Source organism: Tursiops truncatus, chromosome 3 (genome assembly GCF_011762595.2).
Source record: "Tursiops truncatus isolate mTurTru1 chromosome 3, mTurTru1.mat.Y, whole genome shotgun sequence".
Taxonomy (NCBI): Eukaryota; Metazoa; Chordata; class Mammalia; order Artiodactyla; family Delphinidae; genus Tursiops; species Tursiops truncatus.
In genome coordinates, this window is record NC_047036.1 from 153,038,194 (window position 1) to 153,049,238 (window position 11,045).

An 11,045-nucleotide genomic window follows, 5' to 3' on the forward strand; every position below is an offset into this window, starting at 1 on the left:
GGAGCTTAGTCAAACGAACGCATTCCCTTCCTGGGGCTCAAACACGGCCGAGGAGTTGGAAGGCATACAGTGAGTTGCCCTTTGACAGTTGTTACAACGAACGTGAGTGCACAGTGTCCTCGTGAAATACCTTCCACGGTTGAAGCATATCCGTTAAGGCATGCCCCTCACGCTCCCTCGGGCACTCCGAGGTGTTACTAACGGGGGAAACCTGGACTGTTGCTTGAGGCCGGGGTGGGGCGGGGGGACCTCACAATTCTCCTGCCGGCGAGCTCCAGAGCGCTCGCTGCTGAAGCTCCCAGCAAGGAACGGAGAGCAGCAGCCTCGCACGAGTCACCCAGACTTCTTCTGTCACGAGTTCAACTCAGACCTCTTATGTGAGCCTTCCGGCAGCAAAGAGAAGGTGCGCGCGAGGAGTGTGCTTCAGGCAGCGTAGGGACCCGCCACCGTCTCGTCTACCGCGGAGGGGAATCAGGTTTGGCCAGGGTCGCCCAGCTTCATACCTGGAGCTCCTACAGGTATCCTCAGTGGTGGAACTTTCTATTACCTCAAAGGAAACACAACGGGAGGAACAGGGCCCTTCCGTGGAGGCCCTTTGGGGCACAGGGACCTCTGCGTGGATCTACTGGGTAAGTATGGCAGTACCTAGGTAGGCCTCAGTGACCAAGGCTCTCTGGCTCACGCCTAGCTGTGTAAAAGAAGTGTGGCAAACGTACGTACTGCTCCTCAGGCTGGGCCCACGGCCTCGAGCTTTCGCTTCTGTGAGGAGTGCTGTCCCGAGTCTCTTCCGGAGCCATCGTCAGCGCGGTGTCTTTTGGCACTGCAGTTCTCTTTCAGTCAAGGAGGCCGTGCGACTGGCAGAGGGAGTCTGCGCAGCACTGCCTTCGCGAGGCTCTTTGACGACTGGGGCATTCAACCCAGGCAAGCCAGAGAGCAGTACGTTGCCCTTGCTATGAACGTGAAGAGCTTTCTCCAGGGGCCTGTTTAGGCTAAGGTTCCTCAAAGCCAGGAGCCGCCGTTCCGGCACGGAGAGAAGTCATCCCGCGAAATTGCGAACGATCTCCTATCCTGTGTGCACCCCAGGAGCTTCGCAGAGTTAAGCACTCCGGGGTGGAGTATGGCCTCCTGGAAACCACTGCACACCCAAGGTCCCCCGACGTGAAACACTGGAACTTACCTTGAGGCCTGAGGTCACCTTTCGTTCGGCCGGAGCTGAACCTGTGGTGCCGTGGGAGGGAGTTCCTAGAAAGGGATTGCCAGCACGGTTTTTCGCTTTGGGAGAACACGCAGCCTCGGCCCCACAACGACAATCCTGCCGTGCAGAGACGTCGGGCCGCTAGTGCTGTTCAGAGGCAGGCTTGAAGGCCAAGCGCAAGGCGCCTCCAAACGGGAGAAAAGCGTACTCTCCCCTCCGCGTCCCACGTTCAAGCTGAATGACGCGAGCGGTGTTTCTCGGAAGGCTCTGCCGAGCTATCTAGTACAAGGGAGGAGAGTGCCTGCCTCTGCTGAGAAAGGTTTTGACGTGGGGATTGCTGGACGTGAGGAAGAGCGTTCCCCAGGCCGTGCAAAGTTGAGGCCTTGGTGATTCTGATGGTCCCAAGGGTCCAGCATTGTCCCTGGGAAAGCTGTCCTTTTCCCTTCTTTTTCCGGCTGAAGTACACCTCTGGCATCCGGCTGCCGGTCGGGGCGACGTCCTGGGGGAGACGCCCTGGTTTCACTTGTGGCGCACGACTGGTGTTTCCTCAGAAGAGCCCAAATTCCTCCCTGCGGGCGGGTGGGGGGCTTGGCACAACCAGCATGTGCCAAGCCAGTAAGGCTGTTTAGAACTGCGTACCTTGAGGCCGTGTGAAGCCGCACGAACGAGAGCTTTCGAGCGAACAGGGCAGCGCTTCGCCATCACCGTTGCACGTTCACGGAGCTTAGTCAAACGAACGCATTCCCTTCCTGGGGCTCAACACGGCCGAGGAGTATGGAAGGCATACAGTGAGTGCCCTTTGACAGTTGTTACAACGAACGTGAGTGCACAGTGTCTCGTGAAATACCTTCCACGGTTGAAGCATTCCGTTAAGGCATGCCCCTCCGCTCCCTCGGGCACTCCGAGGTGTTACTAACGGGGGAAACCTGGACTTTTGCTTGAGGCCGGGGGGGGGCGGGGGGACTCACAATTCTCCTGCCGGCGAGCTCCAGAGCGCTCCTGCTGAAGCTCCCAGCAAGGAACGGAGAGCAGCAGGCCTCGCACGAGTCAAACCCAGACTTCTTCTGTCACGAGTCAACTCAGACCTCTTATGTGAGGCCTTCCGGCAGCAAAGAGAAGGTGCGCGCGAGGAGTGTGCTTCAGGCAGCTTAGGACCCGCCACCGTTCTCGTCTACCGCGGAGGGGAATCAGGTTTGGCCAGGTCGCCCAGCTTCATACCTGAGCTCCTACAGGTATCCTCAGTGCTTTCTGATTACCTCAAGGAAGGAGGAACAGGGCCCTTCCGTGGAGGCCCTTTGGGGCACAGGGACCTCTGCGTGGGATCTACTGGGTAAGTATGGCAGTACCTTAGGTAGGCCTCAGTGACCAAGGCTCTCTGGCTCACGCCTAGCTGTGTAAAGAAGTGTGGCAAACGTACGTACTGCTCCTCAGGCTGGGCCCACGGCCTAGCTTTCGCTTCTGTGAGAGTGCTGTCCCGAGTCTCTTCCCGGAGCCAGTCGTCAGCGCGGTGTCTTTTGGCACTGCAGTTCTCTTTCAGTCAAGGAGGCCGTGCGACTGGCAGAGGGAGTCTGCGCAGCACTGCCTTCGCGAGGCTCTTTGACGACTGGGGCATTCAACCCAGGCAAGCCAGAGAGCAGTACGTTGCCCTTGCTATGAACGTGAAGAGCTTTCTCCAGGGTCTGTTTAGGCTAAGGTTCCTCAGAAGCCAGGAGCCGCCGTTCCGGCACGGAGAGAAGTCATCCCGCGAAATTGGCGAACCATCTCCTATCCTGTGTGCCCCCAGGAGCTTCGCAGAGTTAAGGGCACTCCGGGGTGAGTATGGCCTCCTGGAAACCACTGCACACCCAAGTCCCCCGACGTGAAACACTGGAACTTACCTTGAGGCCTGAGGTCACCTTTCGTTCGGGCCGGAGCTGAACCTGTGGTGCCGTGGGAGGAGTTCCTAGAAAGGGATTGCCAGCACGGTTTTCGCTTTGGGAGAACACGCAGCCCGCGGCCCACAACGACAATCCTGCCGTGCAGAGACGTCGGGCCGCTAGTGCTGTTCAGGCAGCTTTGAGAGCCAAGCGCAAGGCGCCTCCAAACGGGGAGAAAGCGTACTCTCCCCTCCGCGTCCCACGTTCAAGCTGAATGACGCAGCGTGTTTCTCGGAAGGCTCTGCCGAGCTATCTAGTACAGAGGGAGAGAGTGCCTGCCTCTGCTGAGAAAGGTTTTGACGTGGGGATTGCTGGACGTGAGGAAGAGCGTTCCCCAGGCCGTGCAAAGTTGAGGCCTTGGTGATTCTGGATGGTCCCAAGGGTCCAGCATTGTCCCTGGGAAAGCTGTCCTTTTCCCTCTTTTTCCGGCTGGAAGTACACCTCTGGCATCCGGCTGCCGGTCGGCGACGTCCTGGGGAGACGCCCTGGTTTCACTTGTGGCGCACACTGTGTTTCTCAGAAGAGCCCAAATTCCTCCCTGCGGGCGGGTGGGGGGCTTGGCACACCAGCATGGCCAAGCCAGTAAGGCTGTTTAGAACTTGCGTACCTTGAGGCCGTGTGTGAAGGCCGCACGAACGAGAGCTTTCGACGCGAACAGGGCAGCGCTTCGCCATCACCGTTGCACGTTCACGGAGCTTAGTCAAACGAACGCATTCCCTTCCTGGGGCTCAAACACGGCCGAGGAGGTTGGAAGGCATACAGTGAGTGCCCTTTGACAGTTGTTACAACGAACGTGAGTGCACAGTGTCTCGTGAAATACCTTCCACGGTTGAAGCATTCCGTTAAGGCATGCCCCTCCGCTCCCTCGGGCACTTCCGAGGTGTTACTAACGGGGGAAACCTGGACTTTTGCTTGAGGCCGGGGTGGGGCGGGGGACTGCACAATTCTCCTGCCGGCGAGCTCCAGAGCGCTTCCTGCTGAAGCTCCCAGCAAGGAACGGAGAGCAGCAGGCCTCGCACGAGTCAACCCAGACTTCTTCTGTCCACGAGTCAACTCAGACCTCTTATGTGAGGCCTTCCCGGCAGCAAAGAGAAGGTGCGCGCGAGGAGTGTGCTTCAGGCAGCTTAGGACCCGCCACCGTCTCGTCTACCGCGGAGGGGAATCAGGTTTGGCCAGGGTCGCCCAGCTTCATACCTGAGCTCCTACAGGTATCCTCAGTGCTTTCTGATTACCCTCAAGGAAACACAACGGGAGGAACAGGGCCCTTCCGTGGAGGGCCCTTTGGGGCACAGGGACCTCTGCGTGGGATCTACTGGGTAAGTATGGCAGTACCTTAGGTAGGCCTCAGTGACCAAGGCCTCTCTGGCTCACGCCTAGCTGTGTAAAGAAGTGTGGCAAACGTACGTACTGCTCCTCAGGCTGGGCCCACGGCCTAGCTTTCGCTTCTGTGAGAGTGCTGTCCCGAGTCTCTTCCCGGAGCCAGTCGTCAGCGCGGTGTCTTTTGGCACTGCAGTTCTCTTCAGTCAAGGAGGCCGTGCGACTGGCAGAGGGAGTCTGCGCAGCACTGCCTTCGCGAGGCTCTTTGACGACTGGGGCATTCAACCCAGGCAAGCCAGAGAGCAGTACGTTGCCCTTGCTATGAATGTGAAGAGCTTTCTCCAGGGGCCTGTTTAGGCTAAGGTTCCTCAGAAGCCAGGAGCCGCCGTTCCGGCACGGAGAGAAGTCATCCCGCGAAATTGGCGAACCATCTCCTATCCTGTGTGCCCCCAGGAGCTTCGCAGAGTTAAGGCACTCCGGGGTGGAGTATGGCCTCCTGGAAACCACTGCACACCCAAGTCCCCCGACGTGAAACACTGGAACTTACCTTGAGGCCTGAGGTCACCTTTCGTTCGGCCGGAGCTGAACCTGTGGTGCCGTGGGAGGAGTTCCTAGAAAGGGATTGCCAGCACGGTTTTCGCTTTGGGAGAACACGCAGCCTCGGCCCACAACGACAATCCTGCCGTGCAGAGACGTCGGGCCGCTAGTGCTGTTCAGGCAGCTTTGAAGCCAAGCGCAAGGCGCCTCCAAACGGGGAGAAAGCGTACTCTCCCCTCCGCGTCCCACGTTCAAGCTGAATGACGCAGCGTGTTTCTCGGAAGGCTCTGCCGAGCTATCTAGTACAAGGGAGAGAGTGCCTGCCTCTGCTGAGAAAGGTTTTGACGTGGGGATTGCTGGACGTGAGGAAGAGCGTTCCCCAGGCCGTGCAAAGTTGAGGCCTTGGTGATTCTGGATGGTCCCAAGGGTCCAGCATTGTCCCTGGGAAGCTGTCCTTTTCCCTCTTTTTCCGGCTGGAAGTACACCTCTGGCATCCGGCTGCCGGTCGGCGACGTCCTGGGGGAGACGCCCTGGTTTCACTTGTGGCGCACACTGGTGTTTCTCAGAAGAGCCCAAATTCCTCCCTGCGGGCGGGTGGGGGGCTTGGCACACCAGCATGGCCAAGCCAGTAAGGCTGTTTAGAACTGCGTACCTTGAGGCCGTGTGAAGGCCGCACGAACGAGAGCTTTCGAGCGAACAGGGCAGCGCTTCGCCATCACCGTTGCACGTTCACGGAGCTTAGTCAAACGAACGCATTCCCTTCCTGGGGCTCAAACACGGCCGAGGAGTTGGAAGGCATACAGTGAGTGCCCTTGACAGTTGTTACAACGAACCGTGAGTGCACAGTGTCTCGTGAAATACCTTCCCGGTTGAAGCATTCCGTTAAGGCATGCCCCTCCGCTCCCTCGGGCACTCCGAGGTGTTACTAAACGGGGGAAACCTGGACTTTGCTTGAGGGCCGGGGGGGGGCGGGGGGACTCACAATTCTCCTGCCGGCGAGCTCCAGAGCGCTCCTGCTGAAGCTCCCAGCAAGGAACGGAGAGCAGCAGGCCTCGCACGAGTCAACCCAGACTTCTTCTGTCACGAGTCAACTCAGACCTCTTATGTGAGGCCTTCCGGCAGCAAAGAGAAGGTGCGCGCGAGGAGTGTGCTTCAGGCAGCTTAGGACCCGCCACCGTCTCGTCTACCGCGGAGGGGAAATCAGGTTTGGCCAGGGTCGCCCAGCTTCATACCTGAGCTCCTACAGTATCCTCAGTGCTTTCTGATTACCTCAAGGAAACACAACGGGAGGAACAGGGCCCTTCCGTGGAGGCCCTTTGGGGCACAGGGGACCTCTGCGTGGGATCTACTGGGTAAGTATGGCAGTACCTTAGGTAGGCCTCAGTGACCAAGGCTCTCTGGCTCACAGCCTAGCTGTGTAAAGAAGTGTGGCAAACGTACGTACTGCTCCTCAGGCTGGGCCCACGGCCTAGCTTTCGCTTCTGTGAGAGTGCTGTCCCGAGTCTCTTCCCGGAGCCAGTCGTCAGCGCGGTGTCTTTTGGCACTGCAGTTCTCTTTCAGTCAAGGAGGCCGTGCGACTGGCAGAGGGAGTCTGCGCAGCACTGCCTTCGCGAGGCTCTTTGACGACTGGGGCATTCAACCCAGGCAAGCCAGAGAGCAGTACGTTGCCCTTGCTATGAACGTGAAGAGCTTTCTCCAGGGGCCTGTTTAGGCTAAGGTTCCTCAGAAGCCAGGAGCCGCCGTTCCGGCACGGAGAGAAGTCATCCCGCGAAATTGGCGAACGATCTCCTATCCTGTGTGCCCCCAGGAGCTTCGCAGAGTTAAGGCACTCCGGGGTGGAGTATGGCCTCCTGGAAACCACTGCACACCCAGTCCCCCGACGTGAAACACTGGAACTTACCTTGAGGCCTGAGGTCACCTTTCGTTCGGCCGGAGCTGAACCTGTGGTGCCGTGGGAGGAGTTCCTAGAAAGGGATTGCCAGCACGGTTTTCGCTTGGGAGAACACGCAGCCTCGGCCCACAACGACAATCCTGCCGTGCAGAGACGTCGGGCCGCTAGTGCTGTTCAGGCAGCTTTGAAGCCAAGCGCAAGGCGCCTCCAAACGGGGAGAAAGCGTACTCTCCCCTCCGCGTCCCACGTTCAAGCTGAATGACGCAGCGTGTTTCTCGGAAGGCTCTGCCGAGCTATCTAGTACAAGGGAGAGAGTGCCTGCCTCTGCTGAGAAAGGTTTTGACGTGGGGATTGCTGGACGTGAGGAAGAGCGTTCCCCAGGCCGTGCAAAGTTGAGGCCTTGGTGATTCTGGATGGTCCCAAGGGTCCAGCATTGTCCCTGGGAAAGCTGTCCTTTTCCCTCTTTTTCCGGCTGGAAGTACACCTCTGGCATCCGGCTGCCGGTCGGCGACGTCCTGGGGGAGACGCCCTGGTTTCACTTGTGGCGCACACTGGTGTTTCTCAGAAGAGCCCAAATTCCTCCCTGCGGGCGGGTGGGGGGCTTGGCACACCAGCATGGAATGTAAGGCTGTTTAGAACTGCGTACCTTGAGGCCGTGTGAAGGCCGCACGAACGAGAGCTTTCGAGCGAACAGGGCAGCGCTTCGCCATCACCGTTGCACGTTCACGGAGCTTAGTCAAACGAACGCATTTCCTTCCTGGGGCTCAAACACGGCCGAGGAGTTGGAAGGCATACAGTGAGTGCCCTTTGACAGTTGTTACAACGAACGTGAGTGCACAGTGTCTCGTGAAATACCTTCCACGGTTGAAGCATTCCGTTAAGGCATGCCCCTCCGCTCCCTCGGGCACTCCGAGGTGTTACTAACGGGGGAAACCTGGACTTTGCTTGAGGCCGGGGTGGGGCGGGGGGACTCACAATTCTCCTGCCGGCGAGCTCCAGAGCGCTCCTGCTGAAGCTCCCAGCAAGGAACGGAGAGCAGCAGGCCTCGCACGAGTCAACCCAGACTTCTTCTGTCACGAGTCAACTCAGACCTCTTATGTGAGGCCTTCCGGCAGCAAAGAGAAGGTGCGCGCGAGGAGTGTGCTTCAGGCAGCTTAGGACCCGCCACCGTCTCGTCTACCGCGGAGGGGAATCAGGTTTGGCCAGGGTCGCCCAGCTTCATACCTGAGCTCCTACAGGTATCCTCAGTGCTTTCTGATTACCTCAAGGAAACACAACGGGAGGAACAGGGCCCTTCCGTGGAGGCCCTTTGGGGCACAGGGACCTCTGCGTGGGATCTACTGGGTAAGTATGGCAGTACCTTAGGTAGGCCTCAGTGACCAAGGCTCTCTGGCTCACGCCTAGCTGTGTAAAGAAGTGTGGCAAACGTACGTACTGCTCCTCAGGCTGGGCCCACGGCCTAGCTTTCGCTTCTGTGAGAGTGCTGTCCCGAGTCTCTTCCCGGAGCCAGTCGTCAGCGCGGTGTCTTTTGGCACTGCAGTTCTCTTTCAGTCAAGGAGGCCGTGCGACTGGCAGAGGGAGTCTGCGCAGCACTGCCTTCGCGAGGCTCTTTGACGACTGGGGCATTCAACCCAGGCAAGCCAGAGAGCAGTACGTTGCCCTTGCTATGAACGTGAAGAGCTTTCTCCAGGGGCCTGTTTAGGCTAAGGTTCCTCAGAAGCCAGGAGCCGCCGTTCCGGCACGGAGAGAAGTCATCCCGCGAAATTGGCGAACCATCTCCTATCCTGTGTGCCCCCAGGAGCTTCGCAGAGTTAAGGCACTCCGGGGTGGAGTATGGCCTCCTGGAAACCACTGCACACCCAAGTCCCCCGACGTGAAACACTGGAACTTACCTTGAGGGCCTGAGGTCACCTTTCGTTCGGCCGGAGCTGAACCTGTGGTGCCGTGGGAGGAGTTCCTAGAAAGGGATTGCCAGCACGGTTTTCGCTTTGGGAGAACACGCAGCCTCGGCCCACAACGACAATCCTGCCGTGCAGAGACGTCGGGCCGCTAGTGCTGTTCAGGCAGCTTTGAAGCCAAGCGCAAGGCGCCTCCAAACGGGGAGAAAGCGTACTCTCCCCTCCGCGTCCCACGTTCAAGCTGAATGACGCAGCGTGTTTCTCGGAAGGCTCTGCCGAGCTATCTAGTACAAGGGAGAGAGTGCCTGCCTCTGCTGAGAAAGGTTTTGACGTGGGGATTGCTGGACGTGAGGAAGAGCGTTCCCCAGGCCGTGCAAAGTTGAGGCCTTGGTGATTCTGGATGGTCCCAAGGGTCCAGCATTGTCCCTGGGAAAGCTGTCCTTTTCCCTCTTTTTCCGGCTGGAAGTACACCTCTGGCATCCGGCTGCCGGTCGGCGACGTCCTGGGGGAGACGCCCTGGTTTCACTTGTGGCGCACACTGGTGTTTCTCAGAAGAGCCCAAATTCCTCCCTGCGGGCGGGGTGGGGGCTTGGCACACCAGCATGGAATGTAAGGCTGTTTAGAACTGCGTACCTTGAGGCCGTGTGAAGGCCGCACGAACGAGAGCTTTCGAGCGAACAGGGCAGCGCTTCGCCATCACCGTTGCACGTTCACGGAGCTTAGTCAAACGAACGCATTCACTTCCTGGGGCTCAAACACGGCCGAGGAGTTGGAAGGCATACAGTGAGTGCCCTTTGACAGTTGTTACAACGAACGTGAGTGCACAGTGTCTCGTGAAATACCTTCCACGGTTGAAGCATTCCGTTAAGGCATGCCCCTCCGCTCCCTCGGGCACTCCGAGGTGTTACTAACGGGGGGAAACCTGGACTTTTGCTTGAGGCCGGGGTGGGGCGGGGGGACTCACAATTCTCCTGCCGGCGAGCTCCAGAGCGCTCCTGCTGAAGCTCCCAGCAAGGAACGGAGAGCAGCAGGCCTCGCACGAGTCAACCCAGACTTCTTCTGTCACGAGTCAACTCAGACCTCTTATGTGAGGCCTTCCGGCAGCAAAGAGAAGGTGCGCGCGAGGAGTGTGCTTCAGGCAGCTTAGGACCCGCCACCGTCTCGTCTACCGCGGAGGGGAATCAGGTTTGGCCAGGGTCGCCCAGCTTCATACCTGAGCTCCTACAGGTATCCTCAGTGCTTTCTGATTACCTCAAGGAAACACAACGGGAGGAACAGGGCCCTTCCGTGGAGGCCCTTTGGGGCACAGGGACCTCTGCGTGGGATCTACTGGGTAAGTATGGCAGTACCTTAGGTAGGCCTCAGTGACCAAGGCTCTCTGGCTCACGCCTAGCTGTGTAAAGAAGTGTGGCAAACGTACGTACTGCTCCTCAGGCTGGGCCCACGGCCTAGCTTTCGCTTCTGTGAGAGTGCTGTCCCGAGTCTCTTCCCGGAGCCAGTCGTCAGCGCGGTGTCTTTTGGCACTGCAGTTCTCTTTCAGTCAAGGAGGCCGTGCGACTGGCAGAGGGAGTCTGCGCAGCACTGCCTTCGCGAGGCTCTTTGACGACTGGGGCATTCAACCCAGGCAAGCCAGAGAGCAGTACGTTGCCCTTGCTATGAACGTGAAGAGCTTTCTCCAGGGGCCTGTTTAGGCTAAGGTTCCTCAGAAGCCAGGAGCCGCCGTTCCGGCACGGAGAGAAGTCATCCCGCGAAATTGGCGAACGATCTCCTATCCTGTGTGCCCCCAGGAGCTTCGCAGAGTTAAGGCACTCCGGGGTGGAGTATGGCCTCCTGGAAACCACTGCACACCCAAGTCCCCCGACGTGAAACACTGGAACTTACCTTGAGGCCTGAGGTCACCTTTCGTTCGGCCGGAGCTGAACCTGTGGTGCCGTGGGAGGAGTTCCTAGAAAGGGATTGCCAGCACGGTTTTCGCTTGGGAGAACACGCAGCCTCGGCCCACAACGACAATCCTGCCGTGCAGAGACGTCGGGCCGCTAGTGCTGTTCAGGCAGCTTTGAAGCCAAGCGCAAGGCGCCTCCAAACGGGGAGAAAGCGTACTCTCCCCTCCGCGTCCCACGTTCAAGCTGAATGACGCAGCGTGTTTCTCGGAAGGCTCTGCCGAGCTATCTAGTACAAGGGAGAGAGTGCCTGCCTCTGCTGAGAAAGGTTTTGACGTGGGGATTGCTGGACGTGAGGAAGAGCGTTCCCCAGGCCGTGCAAAGTTGAGGCCTTGGTGATTCTGGATGGTC